Source organism: Chinchilla lanigera, unplaced genomic scaffold, assembly GCF_000276665.1.
Source record: "Chinchilla lanigera isolate Chin_1 unplaced genomic scaffold, ChiLan1.0 scaffold00067, whole genome shotgun sequence".
Lineage (NCBI taxonomy): Eukaryota > Metazoa > Chordata > Mammalia > Rodentia > Chinchillidae > Chinchilla > Chinchilla lanigera.
Window position 1 is genome coordinate 6,595,125 of NW_004955468.1, and position 26,416 is coordinate 6,621,540.

At 41.3% G+C, this 26,416-nt stretch overlaps 1 protein-coding gene across 1 annotated transcript in view; it reads left to right on the top strand.

Annotated features, from left to right (window-relative positions):
- Window positions 1–26,416, top strand: part of Tshz3 (teashirt zinc finger homeobox 3) — a 221,540-nt gene that overhangs the window by 146,958 nt on the left and 48,166 nt on the right. The window contains exon 2 of the transcript XR_263394.2: window positions 5,575–5,661. The gene's annotated coding sequence lies outside the window, so the exon portion shown is untranslated. The remainder of the gene's footprint in view (window positions 1–5,574; window positions 5,662–26,416) is intronic.

Here is a 26,416-nt window from a genome sequence, read left to right on the forward strand (position 1 = left end):
GGCCCAACCTGTATAACTCAATGTCATCGTCAGATCTTATCTCAAAATAAGAAATAAGAAAGTGGCCAGAGAGATAGCTCAGAGGTCCTGGGTTCAATCTCTAGTACCACAAAAGTAAAATAAAATGAAATAAAAATTATAAAAACAATAAAACATCGCTATTAGAAAAGTTATTTATTAACAATGAAATTATATGCACTAACCCGAAGGACTGACCATGACAAAACAGATGGTAACAGATTTTCCTCCCAGCATTGACAACCGTCAGACTGGAGAGAATTTCTGAAGCATGTGTTTTAGGCATTGAAAGTGAGTTTGAATTTGCTCAGTTTCTATTGGAAGAGCACTTAGACCTGTATCAACATCTCAGTCATTATTAACCCTAGCAAGGCCAGAGATTAGGAGTATCAAATTCTTCTAAATGAGCTACCTTTTATGTTCTTCCCTTCCCCTTATTTCTTGTCTTTTTGTTTTGTTTTGTTTTGTTTTCCGGTACCGGGAATCGAACTCATGACATTGCGCTTGCCAGGCAGGCGCTGTGTCGCTGAGCTAAATCCCCAGCCCCTTATTTCTTGTCTTCTTTGATTTACTTAAGTATATTTAGTATTTATTTTATTTTCTCTGTTGGTTTTTAAGTCTACTTCTTTTATTTAATTAGACATTGATTTAAAGAGCATATTATATATTCATATATTGTCACAGTCTCTTTTCGGTTAATATTATACCACTTCATGTACAGTGAAAAACCTTACAATAACATACTTCTATTTATTTCTCCTGTAATATGTTGTTTTTATATACTTTACTTTTACATATAATAAACACATTTCATTATCATAAAATTCAACTTATGCAATCAATATCTTTTTTACAAGCTGTAAGAGAAGAAAAAGTATCTTTTAGACTGACATATTCTTCTTTCATGTAAAACAAATGTATATTTAATATTTATCTTTAGCCATTTTGTTTTGAAGGAAGGGAAAGTATTGCTAAATTTATCTATTTTGGCCTCTAATGTTTCCTACAGACATTTTTACTGGATAAAGGATTGTAGGTTGACTTATTTTCATTTCAGCATTTGAAGTATAATATTTTGTTGTACTAGAGCTTACATGGCTTCTGATAAGAAATTAGCAATGCTTCTATGCTCGTTTTCATGTTCGTCTGAGGGCTTTTATATTTTGCTGCTTTTCAGATTTTTTTCATTGTAAATATTTCTAGCCTGTGTTTGCCTGTAATGTGTCTTTTTGTTGTTGTTGTTGTTTTGTTTTTTTGTTTTTCTTCTGGTACCAGGAATCGAACTCACGACCTTGCACTTGCCAGGCAGGCTCTGTGCCACTGAGCTAAATCCCCAGCCCCTGTAATGTGTCTCGATATGTCTTTGTATTTAAACTGATTGTGATTTGTTGAGTTTCTTGGATCCCTGTGTTGATATTATTTTGCAAATTTGGACATTTTTAACTTATTTTTGTCAAATAATTTTTCCTCTCCCAATTTCTTTCACCTTCAAACATTGCAGTTCCCTATACATTAACCATTTGATTAGACTACTCAGGCCTCTGAATCTCTGCTAATTTTAAAATCTTTTTTATACTTCACCTGTAATAGTTTCTACCAACCTGTATTCAAATTCACTGAATTTTCCCATATACTTACTCCGTGAAATTTTCATTTTGCTGTTTTAGAATTTCCACTTTGTTAACTTTAATAGCTTTAGTTTCCTTGTTGAGATTTTCCCATTTTTTTCACTCAGTTTAACTAAAATTAACTGACTGAAATTTCTTTTAAGTCCTTAAACATGTTTATAAAACCTTCCATTAAGTGTTAAATTATCTTTGTAATATTAGGATCTATTTATAGGGAAGTTTTTATTTATTTTTCCTGATTATATATAAAAATTTTCTTCTTTACATATTTGGTAATTTTTTTTTTTTACTCTTGGTTATATATTATGACTGCTATATAATTGAGACTGTACCTGAAGACTTTATCTAAAGACTATTGAGTTTTATATATAATTAATTTAATAGGAGACATGTTTGATCATGTTTACATTTGTGTTGTTAAGCTTTGTTAGGACGGCGGTTGAGTCATCCTTATTCTAAGATTGATGATTCCTGGAAAGAAACTTCTCTATCTGTCTGGTCACAACTCCTATGGCTCCCATTGCTATATGTCTTCTAGAATCTCCACTTCAGCTCATGTTTTCTCTTGTAACCTTTTCTACTCCCTGAGGTCTCGCAATATTATACCATGTACATTCATATTTTAGTATTCAGCCCCAAATTCCAGAAGACTTCTATGAAAACTTCTTGAGCTTCTTCTCTTAGACAACATTCTTTTATTTTTCACTATCTTGTATTTTAAATCCTTGTTATTTCAGCTGTTTCATACTAAACTCCAAGTGAAAGGCATAGGGATTGTGAGACTCTATAGAGGAGCAAAATATAACTACGCACTATTTCAAGAAACACATTTGAAATATAAAGAGACAGTTTAAAAGTAAAAAGATAGAAAAATATGTACTGTGCTAACAGTAGGCATAAGAAATTTAGGATATATCTCTTATATCAGATGGAGAAAACTTAAGAATTTTATCAGAATTAAAGAGATCATTTTATGAGAATAAATTGGTCATTCATCAAGAGAAATAGCAATACTAAAAGCATGTAGACCGGAGAACAAATTTTTCAAACACAAAGGAAAATTTACAGAACTAAAAGAAGAAATAGATAAATCTACAATTAACAATGGAGCCTTAAATATTTCTCTCTCAATAGTTAATAGAACAAATAAATAAATTTGAATTTGGAAAACATGGTCAACCAACTTGATCTAGTTAACATTTGCAAAACCTGACACTTACTAATTCATAATACACAAATTTTTAGTGTATATGGAACGTTCGCCAAGATAGAACTTATGCTGGATTCTGACACAAGTCTTCATATATTTCTTTGTGTGTGTGTTGGTTTTTGCTTTTGTTTTCTGAGACAAAGTCTCATTATGTACTTCAAGCTTGCCTTGAACTCACTATTTAGCCCAGGCTGACTTTGAACTCATGACTATTCTCTTGCCTCAGCCTCCAGACTGCTGGGTCTATAGGCATGTGCCACCATGCCTGGAAAATCTCCACACATTTCAAAAGATTAAAATCAGAGAGTTTTTTTGGTAAAAATTTAACAATTAGATGAAGTTGAAAAATATACTGAAAGACATGAATTAGCAAAGCTAACAGAATAAAAAAGCTGATTAGCCACATAGCTGTTAAACTGAATTTGTTATTAAAACCTTTTTACAAAAGCCTCACATATCAGATGGATTCAATGTTGACTTCTATCAAATTTTATTGAAGAAATAATACCAATATTACACAAAGTCACAAAATATAGAGGAAGAGAATGCATCACAGCTTTTTTCTGGAAAAATAAAGCAAAATTTCATAACAAAATAATGACATAATAACAACAGTTAATACATTGTGTATTATTATCTTCCAAGTAGTTACTCAGAGTACAAGATATGGGTATAAAAATTTCTCCAAATGATATTAGCACGAACCTTTCTTTTCAGTGAACTAAGAGAAACTAGTAGTATGACTATTTTGTATATTTTTCCTTTTCCTTTCCTTTCTTTCCCCTTTCCCCTACACTATTTCCTCTTTCCTTTAGAAAAATTTCTTCCCATTTCACACTATCTACTGTATATTTTGGTTCTTAATTACTCTTTCAGTTTCTCATGCTAGGGAGACAATATGATGTTTATACATGTGAGTCTCATTTATTTCACTTATGAGAATGGTCTCAAGTTTCATCTATTTATCTATAAGTGTCTCATGCTTGTCCTTTATGGCTGAGTAGTACTCCATTGTATAGAAAGACTACATCTTTTTTATCTGCTCCTTGTTGATGGGAATTTGGATTGTTTCCAAGATTCAACTATTACAGATCATGCTGCTATACACATGGGTGCACATATGTTGCTGTGTATGATGTTTTTGATTCTTCTGGGAAGATACGAGAAGGGGAATAGCTGGGTCAAATGGGACCTCTAATTCTAGTATTTTGTGGAATCTGCATACTGATTTCCACAGTGGTTGCAACAGTTTACACTTCCACCAACAGTGGAAGAGTGTTCCCTTTCCCCCACAGCCCATCCAGCATTTGTTATTGGTTGATTTCTTGATGATAGCCATTCTTTCTGGGGTGAGATGGAATCTCAGTGTTGTTTTAATTCGCATCCCTCGAACGACCAATGATGTTGAACAATTTTTCATATATTTATTTGCCATTTGTAGTTCTTCATATGAGGAGTGCATATTCATCTCAGATGCCCATTTTGGGTTTGGGTCTTTGAACTTGGGGGAGTCTGATTTTTTCATTTCTTTATATGTTCTAGATATAAGTCCTTTTTCTAAGGGACAACTGGCTAAAATATTTTTCCACTCTGTGGCTTGTCTTTTCACTCTGTTGATGTTTTCTGTTTTTGTGTAAAAGCTTTTCAATAAAATGAGATCCCAGTTGTTGATTCTTTGTAGCATTTCCTGTGCTGGGTTTTGTTCGTGAACTCTCTGCCTACACCTGTTTTCAAGATTTCTACCTATTTTCTCTTCTAGTAGATTTAGTGTTTCTGTTGTAATATTTAGATCTCCGATCCATTTTGATTTTAGTTTAGTGCATGGTGATTGAAATGGGTCTAGTTTTAGTCTTCGGCATGTGGAAAGCCAGTTTTTCCAGCACCGTTTATTAAAGATGCAATCTCTCTCCCAGTGAATATTTGGCCCCTTTGTCAAAGATAAGGTGGCTGAGTGTGTTTGGAATTGTCTCTGTATCTTCTAATCTGTTCCACTGATACTCATGTCTGTTTTTTGCCAGTGCCATGCTGATCTTATCACAATAGCTTTGATGAACCTAGCTCAGTGACAATATGGTAACCAAAGAACATTTAAAAAATAAGAAAATTATAGATCAATATTTTTCATGAGCTTAGATGCAAAAGTCCTTAAAAATATTAGTAAGTAAAACAAAAGGTACTGGCTAGGGATATAGCTTAGTGGCACAGTGCCTGCCTCGAAAGCACAAGATCCTCAGGTCAATTCCCATTACCAAAAAAAAAGGATTACTGATATGTCATGCCCATGTGGATTATCTAAGAAATCCAAGGTTGGCTTAACATTAAAAAATTAATTTATGAGAATTACCAAAATAAATTTTTCAAAATACATGATGATCTCAAGAAATGCAGAAAACATTATTTATTAATCTTCAGCACCTATTCATAAAAATTTTTCTGCAAAGTAATTGCAGAAAAAACATTTCTGGTACCTAGTTCTCCCTAATAATAAGAACAAAGAACGAATACAAGCTTTTATCACTTCTATCCAAAATTTTACTGCAGGGTCCAAACTGACGAAGGAAAACAGAGAAATAAAATGCTGCCAGTTTGGAAAAAAAGAAATGAAAATACAGAAACTCCTGACAATAATTGCTCAGTGTATGTTTTTTTGACTTTATAATAGTGTGAAAACAACCTGTGTCCGGTAGGACTAATACTTGCACGTTTATCTTTTTCCAGCTTGGTGACATGAAGTACCATATTCTTTTCTGATGCTGGACAGTGGCAGAGAGCCACAGTTCACAGTCAGCGCACAGCCGCCATGCGGTAAGCAATCAGTTACTTTACAATGTATTATGTCGCTAAACTATAATGCTGTGTAAATAAGGTATATTATGAGTATTTTGATATAATATGTTCAATTTATGTTTATAGAAACATAAATGTATCAAGGAGCATCTGTATTAATATTTACAGGTATAGAATTGTACTTGTAGAAAAGTCAGAAGAAATTACAATTGACCAGAAATAAGTGAATTTAGCAAGTTACTAGAGACAACGTAAATACTAGAATATCTTTAGTGTTTGTACATATTGGTGGGAAACAATTAGTGAAATTTGAAAATATTATATATAATAAAATATTTAATAAAATAAGTGTAGGATTTATACTGAAAAATACAAAAATAAACCTAGAAAAATTATAGAAGATCTAAGTAGACGAAGAGATGCACTGTTCTTAAATATTAAAATGTAATATTGTTAAGATGTCTTATATCACAAAATTGACTCAATATCATCAAAGTCAAAATCCCAGCCAGGGTTTTCTTCTTTTAGTTGACATGCTGAATTTTAAATTCACATGGAAAGTTAAAGAACTTAGAATAAGCAAAACAATATTAACAGAGAGGAAAATTAAATGACTTATACTACCTGGATATAATACTGCCTAAAAATCTATCATAATAAAGACAGAGTGCATTGGTGCAAAATAGACAAATGATGAACTGAACAGAATACAGAGGCCAGAAATAGATTTACACAACTGACTTTTGACAAAAGCTACAAGGCAATTTAATGGGAAAAGGATGATCTTTCAGCACATGATGTTAAAACAAAGACATACATATTGTAGAAAATGTGTACTCCTACCATACCTGACACCACACACAGAAAGTAATTTGTGGTATAGATATAAATGTAAAAGCTAAAGCTACAAAGTTCTTAGAAGTAAACAGAAGAGCATATTTTATTGATCTTTCACATGATCAAACATATCTTAGATGTGAAATATAAAACACAAAGTGTAAGAGGGAAAATTGATAAGATCTAATCCAAATTAAAAGCTTTTGTTGCTGGGTGTGGTGGCCCACGCCTGTAATCCCAGCATTTGGGAGGATGAGGCAGGAGGACTGTTGAGAGTTTAAAATCACCCTGGACTACAAAGTAATCTCAAGACCAGCCTGAATTGCAGAGTGAGACCCTGTCTCAAAAAGACAAAAAAAATAAAAAAAAAAAAAAAATAAAAGGTTTTGTTGATAAAAAATATGCCATTAAAAGTGAATTGGTAGGGAATTCTACTCAGGAACACAAGAGTTGAATTATTCGTGCACACAACAACTTGGTTAAATTTCAGTGAAGCTGAGTCAAAGGAGTCAGTCTCAAACTATGACACCATTTTATGGCATCCTCCTTGATAAAAACTATACATGGCCCTCTAGTTACATCCACTGTGATGCAAACAGTAGTATTTCTTTTTTTATGACTTAGTAATGCTCCATTGTATGTAAGTACCAAATTTTCTTTATTCATTCACCCATTAATAAATACCTAGGTTATTTCCAATTAGCTACTGTTAATAATGAGGTAGTAAACATGAAAATACAAAATAACTCCTGATAAAATAACTATTTCATTTCTTTTTTTATTGTACTCCATTAACACATACAAATGTTTTTGTCAATTAAAACAAACTAGAGTAATATGGAATGGAACAGTGATTTCTTTGGATTGTGGATGGGGAATATTTGACTACAAAGGGATAACTATGAGTGAGTGGTTCTGAGATGGTGGAACTAGTCTGTCTTTATTACAGTGGAGATGTGAATAATTACATGTGTGGATAGAAAATATACACCAAAAGAAGGCAATTCTACCCTACATTAATAAAAAGCAAAATATATCAGTTTAGAAATAAAGACAGGTAGAAAAGATTTGTTCAATATAAAAATCAGGGAAAAGACTGGTGTTCAAAACATAGAGAAACTCATACAGCTCAATGAGAAGGCAAATCAGTTTAAAAATGGGCAAAACATGTGAACAAGTACTTCACAAAGGAAGATATTTAAATGACCAATAGTGCCATAAAAACATGATGATATCATAATCATCAGGGAAATGCAAGTGAAAATCATTATTTGGAGAGATATACTTCTACTCAGGAGCATGCTTAGAGTTTAAGCAATATATGTTTAATATTGGTAAACAATAGCTGGGCATGGTGGCGCATGCCTGTAATCCCCTCACTCATGAGGCTGAGGCAGGAGGATCGTTGTAAATTTGAGACAAGCCTAGGCTATAAAGTGAGCTCAAGGCCAGCCTGAACTGCATAGTGAGACCCTGTCTCAAAAAAAATATTGGTAAAGATATGGAAGAAGAGATTGCAGAGCTCTTTTACATTGCTGGCTAAATGTCAAATGGTATAACCATTTTGGAAAATAGTTTGGTAGATTCTCATAGAATTAACAATGCACCTTACCCTAGAGCCCAGCAATCTTATTCCTAGACATCTCCCTAAGAGGAGTCAAAATACATACCTACACAAGACCTGTACAAGAATGGCCATAGCAAATTTATTCATAATTACTAAAAACCAGAAGCAATCCAGACACTCTTTAAAAGTAGACCAGATTGGCAAAGGATGTAGCTCAGTGCTAGAGCCCTTCCTAGCATTCTTGAGTTCCTGGGTTCCATCCCCAACACTGTAAAATTAAAAAAAATAAAAAAAACAGAATGGATAAAAACTGCAGTAGATTGATATACCACATTACAACTCAACAATGAAAATGAATGAGCTATTATTGACAGGCACAACAAACAGTCCCAGAAACATGCTGAGTGGAGGAAGCCAGATACAAAGATTACATTCTTTAGAATCTCATTTATAAAGTTCTGGAACAGGGAAAACTAATTTATGGAAATAGGAGTCAGAACAGAAGAGGCTTGTGGGTAGGGGAAGCCCTCCACTGAGAAGGAGCTCAGGGAAATTTCTGGGGTGATGGAAATGTTCTATATCTCCACAGAGATGTAGATTATGCATATGTATGCATTTACCCAAACTCTTCCATTTCTACACTTCAGTTACTTCTGCTGTGTGCACGTCATAGCTGATTAAAAGTAAAGTAATATGTTCCTATGGGGAAGTTAGAACTCGCGACTAGGGGAGAAGGGGAATAAATGCAATACATAGACGCACAGTGGCCTTGCTTCTACCTTTCTGGGCTTCAGAGGCCAGAAGAAGCGAAGCTTTTGCTCAAGTCCCTTTGTGTGCTCCTCTTCACCCCCACCCTTGTCACCCCTCCTCCCCGCTCACCACTGAGGATTTGGAAAACCACACTCCATTCTGGTGTTCCTCCCCACTTGGTTTGGTGTTTTACTTCCTGCTCCCTTTTATGGGCCAGGAAGCTGGGATGTGAGCAGAGGGTGCAAGGAAGTAGGGGAGAAGTGGCCTTTTCCTTGTCCCTCGACTTGGCCCCTCAGTGCTCTGAAATTGAGATTTGGGCCCACCTACCTGGTGCCCACCCATGCTAGGCCCAAAGGGTTTCCCCCTGCTGGGAGAGGAAGTCTGCATAGTAGCAGAGGTGGGACAGTTGGAGCTTTCCTTACCTTGCCTTTTTTATCCTCCCTGTCCCTTTTATTAAGATACAAGATTTTTACCTTTAAATGCTAGAGGCTGAGACAGGTGTTGCTATCTTAGGAGAAAGCAATCCTAACGCTCACTCTGCCAGGATCAGCATGGCAGTCGGTCTTTCCTAACCCTTTGGAAGAAAAAAAAAAAAAAATCAAAGGAATGCATTTCTTTCCTTCTCCTTTTCATTCTGCTCTACTGACCTTTTGCTTAGCTTTTTGCTAATGTCATTTTCACTCTTGGTTGGGCTTTCTTGACAGTAAGGAAGACTTCTTTATGAAGCTGTGGTGATAAACTAGGGTCATGCATTCATTCACATCGAGGAAACCACTTCATCAGCTCTGGCCTCCATAGCAAACCCCTCTAATCTAATCAGGAAAACAGCAAAACTCGGCAAGAGCTCTTGTTAGTCCTGTCACTTGCTACCTCCCCAGGTTTTGAAAAATGCAGTTTAATTAGCAAAATAAAAGAACTTAATCTTTCTCCATATTATTCACACAAGTAAAAATATATGTGTTGGCCACAAATAAAAATAAATTACATGGGGTGATTCACCAAGTGCAGGGGTAGAGGAGGAAGAGGCTGTAGTCCTCCTGTTGGTGAGGAGAGAAACACATTCTGGGCTTTGTTAGTGCCTCATAAAAATTGTGCCTAGAAGCTCCCCTCTCCATAAATATTTTACACACTCTTAATGTAAGGAAGAACAATTTTTAGGCCAAAAGGTGTTCTAACACATACATCCCTCTCCCTATTTTCAACTTGCAGTTTTTGTAATGCGTGGTAGGACAAAGCTGATACTCTGGATTTTAATAAAAATATAGAAGTCATAAAATAGAGCTTTCCCTAACAGTGATTTAAAAAAAAAAAAAGAAAGAAATTCTCATCTCCAACAGTGATTGCAACAATGAAGGAAAAAACACTTTTTTTTGGTATTTCCTTTTTAACTGTAGCTACCTCCACTCTCTTCCATATTCATAAAATGTATACAGAGCTAATTTTGAGTGTGCCCTTTATGACTCTGTCACAGTTATAATATCGTCATGTTCTGAAGGCATAATTAAAGATTTACCTAGATTTATGAGACTTTATCATTATCAATAGGGTTAAGGAATGCCAGGGAGACACATTGGCGGAAGATTTTACTCAGCACTTTCTTGAGCAATGAGAGTCCTGGTATTACTTTAGTGCTCTGGAAAAAAAAAAAAATGACTGTTCGGCGCAAATATATGACCCTTTATTAGAAAGGGAGCACCAAAGACACTTCAGTCAAAACACTTCTGTGCCTGCCTACCACTCCCTCACAAGAAAGCAGAACCAAAAGAAAGCAAGTTGTCTTATTCATTGAAATGTGAGTGATGGAAGCATCAGCTCCCAACAGTGGAAGACAGCTTCCTTGTTAACATCTCCTTTGTAAAGCTTGGGCCATATTACAAACGATGGACCGATGTGCCTTTAAAACAATAGGAAGCAGCTGGGTGTGGTGGTGCATGCCTATAATCTCAGAACTCTGAGAGGCAGAGGCAGAGGCAGGAGGATCACAAGTTCAAGCCCAGCCTGGGTAAATTAGCAAGACTCTATCTCAAAAAAGGGCCTAGGGATGTAGCTCAGTGCAGTGGCCCTGGGTGCAATCCCTAGTACTGTATTGAGAAGAAGAAGATGATGAAGAAGAAGAAGAAAGAAGGAGGAAGATGAGGAGGAAGAAGGGGAAGAGGAAGAGGAGGAGAAGGAAGGAGGAGGAAGAGGAGAAGGGAGGGGGAGAGGGGAAAGGGGAAGAGGAAAAAAGAATAAATTTTCATGGAGTCTCACTCAGTCCTCTGGAAGGTAGGAGCTATCTTGTAATGTGTGACTGCCCCAAATGCAGGTCCCAATCAGCTAACTTCCCATGGTTCCCTGGCTTTAGAGCCAGGGGATTCTATAGAAAACACGTCTTTGTGACAGTTGCAGAAGTCAAGTTTTCTTGCAGTATGTGGCTAACATTTCATTTTCCCACTGTCATTTTCCCGTTGTCAGGGGCTGAGGCCCTAGTTCTTGTTCAAGGCCCTTCCAGCTTCTTTTTTGGCATCTAATAGATATCTGCCCTTCTGTCTGGCAAGACAAAACATTCCTTATCACTTCTACTGAATCAGTATTAAGCATCCAATAGCCATTTTTCACTTAATTAGTTAAAAGAGACAGACAGAGATTGAGATCGGGGCAAGCTCATTGCTGTGGTTTGGATAAGTGTCCCATAAAGGCCCTTGCATTAGAGGCCTGGTCCCAGCCCATGGCATTACTGGGAGATGGTAGAAACTTTCAGAGATGAGGTCAGGAGAGAGATGTTGGGTTACAGTGTGTTGTGGGTGGCATGCTTCCTGGCTACGATGAGATGAGCGTCTGTCTATCATATGCTTCTACCATGATATACTACCTCACCACAGGCCCGAAAGTAACGGGTCAAGTGACCATGGACTGAACCTTCAGAAACCCTAAGCCAAAATAAATCTTCCTCTTTTTTTTAAAGTTTATTGACCTTAAGTACTTGTTTCAGTACTGGAAACCTGACTAAAATTCTACCTTCCTTGACCTAGGACTGAATCTCTACTCTACATCCTCCTCCTTATTGTGTTTCTCCTCTTGTTCTGTGGGAACACCAACAAACACAGGATCAAGTGCTTACACCCACACTTTCTGCTTGCCCTTCGCCTTATAGCTGATGTCAGTCTAGCTCCTTAGTGCCCAACTGGCTCCTGGTATTTCCTTCCCAAGCCTCTCAGAGCTCTCTGTCTCTCTTCTCTGACCAACCACAGATCCCATCTACTGCAGCACAACTGTAAAGGGAAATTCTCAGACAGGGAAGAAGGATCCCTCTTTGCTGCAGGGGGTACTTCCCTGCACAAATATTATACCCCTGTAACACCAGGGGGATCTTCAATCCACTGTCCACCATACCCCCTTTGCTGATGACCATACCCATCTGCTCCCTGCATGGGAAGAAGAAGGCTTGGAAGTCACAGAATACCAGAGGAGTTTCTTCCTCATAATTGCTCTATATCATGGCATCTTCTTATTCTTAAAAATGGCCACTGCACATGGAAGATAAACCAGGACAAGGCAGAAGATGCACTGCCACACTGCTTGGTTCTTTAAAAACTGGTAAGTTGTTCTAAATTTCTCCATCCGGGTTAGTTAAAACCTCACTCTCAAATTGGAGCACCACACATCTTGTCATGTTGCCTCTCCTCTAATGAGCTCTGGCCAAGAACAACCTGAGATTCTCCTGGGCACTTCAGCATGTGGGCCATTGTAGACCTTCTGCATATAGTAAAAATTGACAAGAAGGTAATATAGTTTAACTTTTTTTTAAAATTGCTTACATGTATCAGTCTATTGAGCAGGCTGCAATAGTAGTTTATGTAGACTTACACAGTAGCCTCCACAGGAATCTCAGCACAGGGGAATGGCCAGATAAATTGACAGATCAAAGTGATAGTGAAATGGCCTGGCCACAGTTTTCAACAATGCGACAGAAGTCCCGTCAAAGCATGTAGGTCTCACTTTCAGTATCTTTCATGTATGAGAGAAGAAACATCTGTGGCAGGCCTAGCAACATGCTTTAGCAACATTTTGTGGGGCCAAAATTAACATTAACAGGAAGACAGGTTTGTGTTTCTCTATATTTTCACTTATGAACACAACAATCCCAAGGTGATTAGCAATTCTGAGCTATGTTGGGCCATGGGTTTGCCTGTGCAGCTCTGAGACAGAGTACAAACAGCCTCACTTCTGAGCTCAGAGTTTGGGCTCGGGGAAATTTTAGAACACCAAATAGCTTTGAAAAGCTTGGATGTTTTTCAGTCCGTGTTTAGACGTGAGGAAATGTGTACTGAGAAAATAGAAATGTCACAGTGCTGCTGTGTTGGCTGGTAACCAATATTTGCTGAATGCCTGTGATGGGCCAGGCTCCGTGGAGAACAGCACAAGGCATGGACCTTGATGTCTAGGACAAGAAGTCAAGGTGTCTCCGTCCATCCTTCGGTCTGTCCGTCCATCCATCCATCCATCTATCCATCCATCCATCCATCCATCCGTCCAGAAGCAGCAGCGGTTTAGCATTTTTGAGCAGCAGGTATTCTGCTAGATGTTATGAAGTCTTCTGTTATCATCAGGTGTCACTTACCTGAAGGAATTTGCAGAGAGGTATGGAAGACAAACAAACTCAGGTAATTTCAACATATATCATGAGGAAAGTGCTTTGCCAAACTCTGTGCTTTTGGGGAGGTCTGAAGAAGCAGAGTTAATTCTGGCATTTGATTGGCATGTAGATCTCCCAAATCTGCAAGGATACCTACTGCCCTGTCTTATCGGGCTGGTGTGAAGACAGAAAGTAAATCCAGTCGTCTCTTCACGGCCCATGACAACCACCACATCCACCGTCACCATCACTGTCACCATCACTATCACCATCATGACTACCACCACTACCATCTTTTTCCTTTTTTGAGACAGAGTTTCACTATGCAGTTCAGGCTGACCTTAAACTCACTTTGAGCCTAGGCTGGCCTCAAACTCTCAGTGATCCTCCTGCCTCAGCCTCCTGAGTGCTGGGATTACACGTGTGTGCCACCATACCCAGCTCACCATCATCCTCTCCACCACTGTCTTCACTACCAGGCTGGCTTGTCTGCTTTTCCTTCCACATCTACTTTCCTCCACTCTGCCCTGCACCCCAGACAGAAGACCAATAGGGACTTCATCCATAGGTTCCTTTGTTGTCTCACTCCCAATTGGCAATGGCCAATGGAGTATCTGTCCTGCACGAGACAAGGTCAGAGAGAAGTCAGTTTGTCTTCCACTGGCTTTGTCCTTTCTGGGTTACAAGTGTGCAGGGCTACATTCTTCTGTTACAGGCCACAAGTTCCCATCATGTGGTTCCGATAATTACTCCTTCCCTGGGCCTTCAGGTCATAGGGTGGTAACCACTTCCTTCCACTGATAGTCTTGGAGTGTTTCCTCACCACCATCACCACCACCACCATCATCATTATCAGTGCAATTCTCAACGGGTCTGCTGCAGCATTAGCTACTGAGCTTTCTGATCTCCACCAACACCTTTCCCAAAGACAAAAGGTGCATACTTCATTAGCAAACTTCCAGGTATGAGCATCCAAAGCTTGAGCATCTGATGTTTGAATCTTCTGGGACTCAGATCATGAGGAATGGAGTCAGGAGACAGCTCAAACTCCAGCCCTGTTTGAAGATAGCATTTACACTGCTGGCTACCAAAAGCCAGATCGTAGTGCTTTTTTTTTTTTTTTTGAGACAGGGTCTCACTCTGCAGTTCAGGCTGGACTTGAACTCACTATGTAGCCCAGGCTGGTCTCAAACTCACAGTGATCCTCATGCCTCAGCTTCCCAAGTACTTGGAATTACAGGTGTGCACCATCATGCCTGGCTAGAACAGTGTTTGATTACAAACACAGATGAGGAGGAAGCCAGAAGGGGGACTATTGGAACCTCCAAACTTTTATCTCTTTGCCATTGTAAACATCAGGTTTTTTTATCACAGCTGTTTCCACCTACCTTCCCCAAGCAATGCTATAAAATGGGGCAGTGAAAGCATCTGACCCTTGGGTTGCTATGAGCCTCAGATAAGAAAATCTGTATCCTAAAATCTCACGTTAAAATATAATAATCTAATAGGCAAAACAATGGAAAATGTCAGATATCAAAGATACATTTGTTTTCTCATCCCCAGAACTTTTGACTATTACCTTCTATGGTAAAAAGTAAACATTACCCTATATGGAGTATCTGTGACTAAGTTAAGGATCTTAGGAGGAGGAGGAGGAGCTTCTCCTGGGCAATCCTAGTGGTCCTTGATGTAATTGCATGTGCCCTTGTAAGAGAGAGAGAGGCAGAGGGAAAGTAGGCTCCAAGACATGCTGAAGTGAAGGCCTTGTGAAGATGGAGTGAAGTGGAGTGATACAGTGTCATAGTCCATTTTGCATTATTATGACAAAACAGCTGAGGCTGGGAAAAATTATAAAGAAAAAAGCTTAAATTTGGCTCAGAGTTCTGGAGATACAAGGTCAAGGGTCTGCATTTAGCATTCAGCTTCTTGTTGGAAGAGTCCCAAAGTGGAATAAGGTATCACAAGACAAGAGACAGTGTGTGCATGTCTATATCCTTTGATTTTTGTGTTCTTCTTATGGACCACTATGGCGGTATTTAATTATGGGGGAACCACACTGATGAGTTTATCTAACCTTCATTCCATCCCAAAGGCCCAATCTCTAAACACTCCAATTAATTTTCTACCTTCTTTGTATCTCATCATGGGGGATCATCATGAGATACAAAGAAGGTAGAGTGGCTAATGGGTAGAGTGCATGCTTAGCATGCATAAGGCCCTGAGTTCAATGACCAGCTCTCCACCAAAAAAAAAAAAAAAATCTCACCATGAGGAGTAAATTTCAACACATCAACCCTTCAGGGACATACTTAGGCTATATCCAAACCCTAGCATGTGACTGAGGAGTAACAAAGATTGCCAGGAGCCACCCAAAGCTGGAAGAGGCAAGGAATGAGGAAGCTCCTTGAGAGAGTGCAGCCTTGCTGTTACCTTGATTTTGGACCTCTGACCTCCAAAAATATAAATAACTAACTTTCTCTTGTTTTCAGCCACCAAATCTATGGTCATTTGTAGTGGCAGCTGTAGGGAATTAGTACAATAGTCTAGCAAACATCACTGGCATTTTTATTATGCTCTGCCTATTCAGACCCAGCTCTGTACTGGGCTTGTAAAGAGTAATATGTCATGAATGACTTACAGTCCTTGGCCTTAGGGAGCTAAGGATTCAACTGGACAACAGTTCTCAGAGGAGCTGGTGTGACTTGTGGGCCTTCTTCTTATTCCTCTTTCTCTTCTTTTCTTCTTCTTCTTTTTCTCTGTCCCTGGATAGTGATCCCAGGGCATTTCTGCCGATCTACATTTCCAATGCCTTTTTAAAATACGCATTTTATTTTTGAGACAGGATCTTGCTAAATCTAGGTTTCCCAAGCTGGGCTCAAACCCGTGGTCCTCCAGCCTCAGCCTCCCAGAGCGCTGGGATTACAGGAGTGCCCCACCCATCCAGTTCCCCATGGTCTTCTGTTGGGGACAAGGGACTGTGCTCTTGGGATTTCCCTTATGCCCTGTTGTCTATCCAGAAGGGATAGTATTGGTATAATAGATTTCCCCATTCTCAGCATCACTTCCATGGATGCAACATTTGGCAGCCTAAAGCTGAACCAGCTCTCCTGGTCCCGGAATCCTAGGGAGGCAACAGCCCTGGCTCCAGGATAAACATGGAAAGAGATGCTTCTTCCCTTGCAAGTGGCCAGCGGGACCTCCCCTAGTGCTGCACAGCAGAGCCCTTCGGTCCCCAGATGTTCACACGAGTAACAGCCTGTGGACACATACTGTGGTTCCAGCCTTTCTGACCTATGCTGTAGAAACATACCAGCACGCCACAGAGGTTTGGGTAAATTACAGTGGGATGGCTTTGATCCTCCCTCCCACATTTATAGAAAATACTAATCATTCCCACACTCTGGAGCTGTGCCCGGCAGAGTGGTACAGCCCTGCCTTATATGAAGTGCCACTGGGTGTTTGATGCTGCGGCCACTGGGAACTGTTAATCAGGCAGTAGGGGGCATGGAGGGTGTGGTGGGTTTCTGAGCCCTGTGTGGGGGCTGCTTGGGAACGAGAGAGGTTTGGTTCCAGCTAGTGATGACAGGGCATGGTGGTTTTCCCAGCCCCTCCTTCAGGGGTTCCAGAGGATAGTGGAAGAGGGGTCATGGAGTAGAAGAAATATTGTAGACACGTGGTAGGGAGACTGGATAAACAGACCCCTAACCTTAGCAGACTAGGAGGTGCCATGTCCCTGAGACAGGAGCCCAGAGGCCTCTGTGGAGGTGGGCCTGGGGCTGCTGAGGGAAGATATGGCCTCAGTATACACCTGGAGAAGGCTCGGAAGATCCAACCTCAGGGCTCCTATAATTGAGCCAGCTGGTACCCATCAGGTACTGAAACTTCAAATTTGATCTGGTCAGCATGGCCAGTCGCTGCCAAGGTGTTTTGAAGCTGGGTTTGGACTGCCTTGGGAGCTGTCTCCAGCAATGAAACAAACAGTCTCTGAGGTTAGTGGACTGTGACAGCCGCCAGCACTGCTCTAAGATGGGAGACGGGAAGGAAGTGAGTTCTTGGCGGGTCCCCATGGGGCTCAGCACACACCTGGGCTGTGCCTACACCTGGAGCCTTGCTGGCTGCCTCACCTGTTACAGCACAGGCGGCCATACAGAGAAGGGCCCCGAAGTCTGCCCAGGGAGAGGCGCTTCAGGAGTCTGTGGCTTTGAGATTTAAACTGGAGTTTAAATCTTGACTTTCACCTTTGCTTGTGGGCAGGGCCTTTCTCCTCCCTCAGACTCAGTTTCCCAATCTTGAGAATGGAAGTACGGATCATCTTCCCGGTAGTCCACTACTGAGTGTTCTCTTGGGTAACCGTTGCAGGCCCAGGGTCAGGGGCCTTACCTGCTCTGACTTCCATGACCACAATCACTCGGAGGTTGGTCATTTATTTATTTATCCAACATATAATTACTCAGTAGCTGTTTTGGTTCAGGCCCTAGAGCTAGTGGTATGCAGAAGAAAGATATGATCTTTGCCCTTAGGAAGCTTATAGTCTGTTAGGAGGGAGCAGGTGATATGGGACCAATAATTACAAAAATAATTCCAGCACCCATTGCACCCTTCATGTCTCTGAAGAAAATGGAACAAAGGAATGTGAAAGAGGGAGCCTAGTAGGCAGTGCCTCTGCAGTTGGTATTTGACACCCATCCAGGAACAATGTGTCACTCACAGGAACCAGAGCGGCAGGGCTGTCCCTAGAGTTGTGCATCGTTACATGCATCAGTCTTGTGGCCAGAGTACCTCTTTCAAGAGTGAATAAAGATCTGGGGGGAAAAAGCTTCCTGGAATAGAGTGACCATGGCCAGGGCAACATGACCAGGCAGGGTGAGGGGGAAGTGTAGGGTCATGAGTGCAGGCAGAGCTAGTCTTGTGGTCTTAGAGGCCGTGGGAGAGGCCAGGCTTTGATTTGAAGTTCAGCCAGAATGTACTGCAGAGCTTTAAGCAGGGGTGTCATGGTATGATTTGTGCTTTAAAAACTGCACCACATCACTGATACCAACACTGTCATCTCCAGCTTCTGGGATCCCAGACAGGCTTAGTGCCTCCTACTCTTCCCGAACCCAAGTCATTTTTAGAAATGTTTAAATTGAAGCATAACACAGTAATACATCGTGGAAACCCATGGCCCATTTATCCCTTTCCCTGGTGGACGTTTGGATCAGTCCCGGTTTGGGACAGTTATCTGGGACCCTGCTGGTGGAGGTCTTCTGGTGGCACATGCACACATTTCTGCTAAGAATGTGTTCGAGGGAGTGGCCTGGCTAGGACACAGAGTATGCACTAGAGATATTGTGAAATGCTTTTCCAAAATGGTGGCACTGATTCTCATTCCCACCTGAGGGGGAAAAAGCCTCCATTAGCTCCATATCCTCATCAACCTGTGCTACCTTCCGTGTTCCGTTGTGGTCATTTTGTGAGGTGATAATGCATTCAGGTTTTAATTTGCATTTCATTGATGACAGGTTAGTTTAAGCAGATCCAAGTTCATTCATTAGCTATTTGGATATCCACTTCGTGTCTCTCTCCATCTTTTCCCATGTTTCCTCTGGGTTGATTCTTATTGACTCACCTGAGTTCCTGTCCAACTCTGTGTTCCAGAGTCATCTTTCCTTTTTATTTTTTGCATTCCTAGGGATTGCACCCAGTGTCTTTACACTGAGCTACCTCTCCAGCCCTTTTTAATTTTTTTATTTTTGAGATAGGGTCTCAGTAAGTCACTGGTGCCCAGGCTGGGCTCAGACCTATAATCTTCCTGTCTCAGCTTCCCAGAGTGCTGGGATGATAGGCATGTGCCACCACACATGGGTCCAAAAGTCACTTTCAAAGTTAGAAACTTGATCATTGTTGCTGATGGGTGTGTCCGTTCCTCTTCCCCTGTCCTGTCCCACCCTCAGCACTGCAGAAGTCTAGAGAATTTTTGGGTGGTGGATCCAGTCAGGCACCCTCCTCCTTGTTGTCTGGGCTAAGTTAGTCTCATTGCTGGGCCTTGCCTCAGTCTGCGTCACCTGCCCACAGAGCCATCTTGTCACCACCTGTGAAACTGACTCAGTGTGTCCCCAAGCCCAGAAAGCTCCCGGTTTGTTTTCCAGCCCGCACAGAACACCCACGGAGCTGCGCCCCAGCCCCTCGTGGTATTCCTCTGCCTCGTCACAGAAAGGGCCTCCTTTCCTCTTGTCCAGGACAGCCAATCAATGGCACAGCTCTGTGTCTCCACTTTCCCAGTTCCCAGACCAAAGACATCCTGGGGTCTGGGCACAAACTCAGAAGTCAGTATGACCAGTGCCAGGCCTGCAGTGTTCAGAGTCAGGACAGCATAAAGGAACCTTCCTCCTGCTCTTTGCCTGGGTCCACAGGCATCAGAGGGCCACATCCATGCAGAAGGACAAAGATTAGGAATACTGCTGTGCCCTCTGGGACCCAATGTCTGAGGCTCTCCTGCTGTTACCCTGCACCCCAGGATCCCAGGCAGGGTCCCCTGCTTCTCTGCAGACTGTGCCCCTTTTCTCTGTAACCCCACCATGGAGGGCCTGATCCTCATGATGGTCCCAAGACTCCAACCTAAATCTGGCCACACCGTGCAGCCCCCAAACTGCTCTGCAGAAGGAGATAATGCAAACAGTGCCTCCCAAACCAGCATCCTCTCTAACACGAGTTTCAACAAATCCCCTGACAACTGGGGAGAGTCGATTTTAGCTGAAGTCATACATGGGGGCATTTTTCTTCACAGTTTTGGTAACATTTATGCACATAACATTTAACACTTGAAGACAGCTTCTCCTTTTCGTTTTTTTTTATTTTGCCATTAAAATCGATCAACAAGACACAAAACCTTACGTGCCAATGGGAAAGCGTGGTGGAAGAATTCTGGGCTGAGAGTGGCTTGTGTGAGCAGGAAGCCGACCTTGTGTCTGCAGGAGCCTGGGCCTCTCGGGACCACCTTGCCCATCCTCATGAAGTGGGCCTTCGCCCAGCCCCTTCATCCACAGACAGATTGCAGTCCAGGGCTAGGGGGAGACCATCTGGCTCATCTCTACTTCTGCCGCCCCCCTGCTTTCCCAGGCAAGTCTAGCCTGGGACCCACCTTGCTTTGGGCTTTGATTTGTTGCTTTGGCTCACAGTCAGAGAGGTCAGGCCAGAGGATGTCTCACTGTAGATTAAAAATAAAAGCCAGAATGCAGGCGGAGGAATTGGGCTGTCAGAGATGGATTTCAGTTCCTTCCCATAAGATTTGATCTCATCCTGTCTTGTCCTTACCAAGCTCTCCCCACCCTCTCTCTTCTTCAGCCTCTTGATTTTCTACCAGGCTCCTTTTCATCCTTACTTGGTCTCCTCTCCCCTCCCACATCAGCCTGAAGCAGTAAAACCCTACGCTTATCTCTCAAGTCATCCATGGAACGGTTCCCACTTCATTTATCCACTAGTTCATTCATTCAACAAAGAGCTGGTAGAAATTAGATTCTCATAGGTAAGAGAGACACAAATAGATAGGCAAATAGACAAACGAATAACCAAGAGAAACCCATAAAGTGGCAAATGCCATGGTGACAAAATAGGTATAATGGTTCATCCTAGCTGTCACGTTGCCTGGGCTTTAGGGTGCCCCCAAACTGAGTCATCTTATTCTGGATGTGGCAGTGAGGGTTTTTCTGCTGAGATTAACACTTGAATGGTGGACTGAGTAGGAAGATTCCTCTCCTCCAGTGTGTCTGGCTCCATCCAATCAACAAGGAACAGAAACTGTCCTAGGAGTAAGAGGGGCTCCTCTTGCTGGACTGATGAAGTCAGGGCATTGGTCTTTAGCTGCCTTGGCATTGGAACCAAAACATCTTCCCTTTGTGGGTCTGGAGTGTGCCAGTTTTCAGACTAGAACTTATACTCTTAGCTTCCCTGATTCACAAACTGTCACACTCAGGTGAGAACTTACACCTGATTCACAAACTGTCACACTCAGGTGAGAACTTACACCTGTGTCTCCTGTTTGCTGACTGCAAATTTTGGGGTTTTCAGCCTCCAAAATCATGCAAGTTGATTCTTTACATACTCTGCTGTTGGAAAAAACTGAGCAACATGATTGGATATTACAGCTGAGAGTGACCGGTGTGGAGAGAATTTTTAAATTGATGAAGAAAAAGGGTCACCTGGTAAAAGCTCTGCAAAAGAAACTTGTAGAGACAAGGGAGAACATGTGCAAAGGCACTGGAGTAGCAATGACCTTGGACTGTTCAAGAATTGGACAGAGGTAAAAAATACATGAATGCCTTCTCCATACCACTCAGAAAATGTTCAATGTTGCTCTATCTGAGAGTCTGCCGCCTCTCAGTGGAGATGACATATTCTTATTTCTTATATGCGCTATATTCAGTTGTACTGAGCTAGACACTCAATATAAGAATATACCAACTTAGATCAAATGTAGACTTGTTATTTTTTTAAGACAAACAAGGTAGTCACGGGTTCCTTGCTCACTAGCTAGTTTGCAGCAGCTGAATGAATTCTTCGAGTTGTTGTGCCCCCTCTGACTCTTACACACCTCATCACATCTGTTTGGTGAGCTTGTTGGATTGCCCGATAGGATGTTTCCATATTTAGAATAGTCTCATGTCCACACTCAGGGCTGCTGACCTGTCCCTTGCCTTCAGCTGGGCTTTATATAGTAGCTTCCTTGCAGATCCTTACCCCACCTTGGCAACTCACAAGAGCTCTTGCCTTATAAACCTGAGTCAGGTCACTGATATTCCTCAAAGCCCTCTGAAGGCCGCCATCACACCCAAGTACAAGCTGAAGCCCTTTTGGCCCTGCAGGGCCCTGCATGACTTGCTACCATCTCCTCTGGACTCTGCTTTCCACTTCTTCCCTCCCCTCCCGTGCCCTCCCTCTTCAACCCTGTTGCTCAGCTCCTGTGCCTACAATGTGTCAGGGCCATTTCTGCCTCAGGGCACTTGAGCCTTGCCTTCTGATCCGTGTCTACAAATCCACAACTTCCTCCTGCACCTTCTTTTGGTCTTTGCTCAAATTTCACCTCCTTTGACCAGCTTGGGGATATTGCAGCTGCTTATTTCACTTCAGATCTATAGTAGTTCATTTGCTACTATTGTAACAAAATGCCAGAGCCTGAGTACTGCATCAAGAAAAGAGGTTCATTTAGCTCACAGTTCAAGAGGGCATTGTGCCAGTTTCTGCCAGGTTTATCGAAAGCCTCATAGAGATGGCATAAAAATGGCAGCAGCCTGTGTGAGAAGGGGATATAACATACTGACACAGGAAGTCAAGGCAATCAGGGAGGGATCAGATTTACTCTTTCATAACAACCTCTCAGGAGAACAAACCAAGACTTCACAAGAACTATGTCAATTCCTCTGAGGGCAACACTATTAATGACCAGTTCCCTGCACTAGAACCACCCTCCTTTTTTTTTAATAGTACTGGTATTGAACTCAGGGCCCTCACACTGAGTTATATCCCCAGCCCTTTCTAAATTTTTGGTATTAAGACAAGTTCTCACTAGTTTGCTAAGTTGCTCAGGCAAGGCTTGAACTGGTGACCCTCTTACCTCAGCCTCTCAGAGGGCTGGAATTACAGGAGTACAGTGCCATGCCTCTTAAAGGTCCCAACAACACCTTTCACATCTCTACGGTGGAACCAAGCCTCTGCATATGACCTCTTAGCGGGCAAACCACGCCCACACCATCGCAAGTTCTGAGCCAGTTTGCTTTGTTTTTCTTTTGTTTCTTGGAAATGTTCTTGTGAAATGACATATAATTTATATGTGGATTATGTTCTTTATTTATTGTTTGTCTTTCTACTAGAAAGTAAAAGGACAGGATTTTTTTTTCCAATTTTATTCACTGTTGGCATATGGTAGGTGCTCAAAAATTCAAGGTTCAGGGGAGAAGAAACATTTGCCTGCATGTTCCTTGAGTATGTGTGAATCTCATGTTTTGCATTTCAGATTTGTGTGAAAGTTAAGGTAACAGTGTATCAGCATGTGCAGGAGGGATCCATACCACTGCTCTGGGCCTCTGCTACTACCACCAGCTAATAGGGAGCTCATAGGCAGCATGTTTGCTATTCACTTAAGTATTTTACTAAATGGTTGCCTGGCTCTTCTCTAAATTTCATATTATAAAAAAATGTTCTGTCTTTTATTGTATAAATAAGGAACTGAGGCATAAGAGGATACATAATTGCCTACTGTCACTAAATTGACATTCTACGGAGCAGAGAGCCAACCAAAGAAATCAGACTTCAAACTCCTCCAAGTTGTGGTCTGTCACTTTCCAGGGGCACGGTGGCACTGGAGCTTCAGAATGTGGGCTGGATATTCTTCTGATCCTGTTCTCCCAGGACTCTGACCACTAGGGGACCCAGAGCTCTTCATTTTTGGCTACTGTATCTGTGACTCTGATGAAGGATCAGCCTACCTTAATGGGATGTGCCATTAACACAGACCTGTCACATCCGGGGTGGGTCTTCACTGAGCAGTGGCCAACACTATGTCTCTGCTGTCTGATCTCCAAACCTGAAAATATCAGAGAAAAACGACATAGGGCAGGAGACATTTGGTGGTGTTTGGGTGAGAAGAGAAAGACCTAGGGAAGAACCAACAGGGTTCTGAGGAGATCTTGTCTGTAGTAAAATCATGTTAGCTCTGGTCCTGGTGCTGGTAGGTTTCACCCCTCTAATCTACCTCTGCCCTGCAGAGAGCATGTAGCCTTAGTTATTGGTGCTTTCGTACATTTTGGATAAATGGCTTTCAATGGTGGTCCATTTTTTCTTTCTCTGAGTTTTAGGACAGAGAAATTGCAGATAGATAGATGGGGACTCAGCCAGATGCAGGCATGACACTGAGCTGGGTACCAGCATCCCTCCTGCTTCTCTCCTTCCCCTTGTACTCTTTCCCCTCCTCCCACTCCTCTTCTACCCCTTCCTCCTCCTCTCCCTACTCCTCCTTCTGCCACTTTTCTTCTAGCAATTCACAGAACATTTATACCCATACTTTTCTCCACCAAGTGTAAATTTTCTAATTTTGATCTGTTATACCTAAATTCCTTTTCTAAAGATTTTCTACTCTGAGAAACAAGTTGATTTCTCTATTGAAGGGTTCCACTGTAATTAAACTGATTGCTGAAAAAGACATCATTCTTCTTTTAATAAGGCAATTTGCATATTCAATAACTTTAGCATCAGTTGCTGAAAGACAGTTTGAAAGTTTGTTTGTATATTCTCTCACTCAAATGTTTTCAGATCACCTTACCTCCTTTCCATTAACGTGGCGATAACTGAAAGAAAATACAAGAGAAATTTTCCTTTCATAAAAAAAATTTACTCTGTTTCAAATCATAGTGAAATTAATGGATAATGGGGCTCTTGATCAAATATCAAAATCAGATATTTGGTAGGTTACTTGGAATGTCCTATTTGTAAACTGATCTCAGTAGTCTAACATGACTTGGAGGAATATAATGGAAATACAGAACCCCCAAATGGGAGGAATCATGATATGTTCTCGTCAGCTAAAAGAGGAAACGGTTTGGTGAAAGTAAAAGTCATATGTGTTACACACTGAACATATGTGTTCCACCTCCCAGTTTATATAATGGAGCCATACCCAACAATATAATGGTATTTGGAGATGGAGCCTCTTGGGAGCAGTTAGGGTTAGAAGGGTGATGAAGGCAGAGCTGCTAGGACAGGATTTGTGCCCTCATGAGAAGAGAAAGAGACCAGAGCTCTCTCTCTGCTCCCCTTGTGAAGATAGGAAGGTGGCCATCTGCAAGCCAGGAGGAGCAACCTCACTGGAATACAACCATGCTGCTACTTGGTCTTAGAACTCCAGCCCGCAGAACCATGGGAAAACAAATCTCTGTTGTTTAAACTCACTAGTCTATGGCATTTGTCAGAGAACCCCAAGCAGACTGATGCCACATTCATGGCATTTGCTCCCCTGAACATCAGCATAAGAGGGGCCTCTTGTGATGATACCCAAAGTGTTTCCTGGCTTCTGTGCATCTTTTATCCGGCCTCCTTGCCATACAGCCAGGCCATCTCAATAGTACAGATGAAGGGTTAGCTGCCAGCCGTGGACGCCATGGAGGAACCTGTATTAGAATGTAGTTTAGAGTGTAGTTTCTATCGGCAGAGTTTTCCTCACTGAAATTCACTGCCATTAGCATATGTGAAGTCTCTACCTTGGCAAGAAAATTCAAGATCATTCAGTAGCAGCATACACCCCCATCACCAAATCCTGAATGCTCCTTCTTCTTCTCTTATGGGAGCTTTGCACATTTTTGGAAGGAGCCTTGATCCAAGGTCTCACCCTCCATGGCAATGTAGAAGAACACAGTGTGGGTTGGTACAGCCAGGAAAAAGACAAAATGAGGGTAGTGACCAGGAACAGGAACAAAATCCATGTTTATTTTTAATTACGGTAATATATACATAATGTAAAGTTTAGCATTTTAGCCATTTGTAAGCATGCAGCTCAGAGTTATTAAATGTATTCACAACTATCATGATAGTATCCATCTTGAGTTCTTCCATTTTCCCTAAGGAGAGCTCTGTACCATGAAACAAGAACTCCATTCCCTTCTCTTCACCTCCTTGGAATCAGTTTTATTTTAACTCTATGACATTGTGCTTACTATTCATCCATTGATAAGAACGGAAGCCCTGCCCACCTTAGGGTCTTTTGATTAATGCTGCTACAAACACGGATAGGCAGATGTCTCTTAGAGACTCCACTTTCCCTTTTTGGGGGTACAGTGGAATTGCTGAATCATGCAGTTATTTTATGTTTAATATTTTCAGAATCTGCCATACCATTTCCACAGTGGCTGTGCCATTTTGTATTCTCACTAGTCTTTGCCTTTCAGGAGAGTTAGCTCACTGCTTGAAGGACTAATCTCTCCTTTTCTTTTCAATGTCTGCTTAACATAACATGCAGCCCTATTGGTAAAGTAACTATC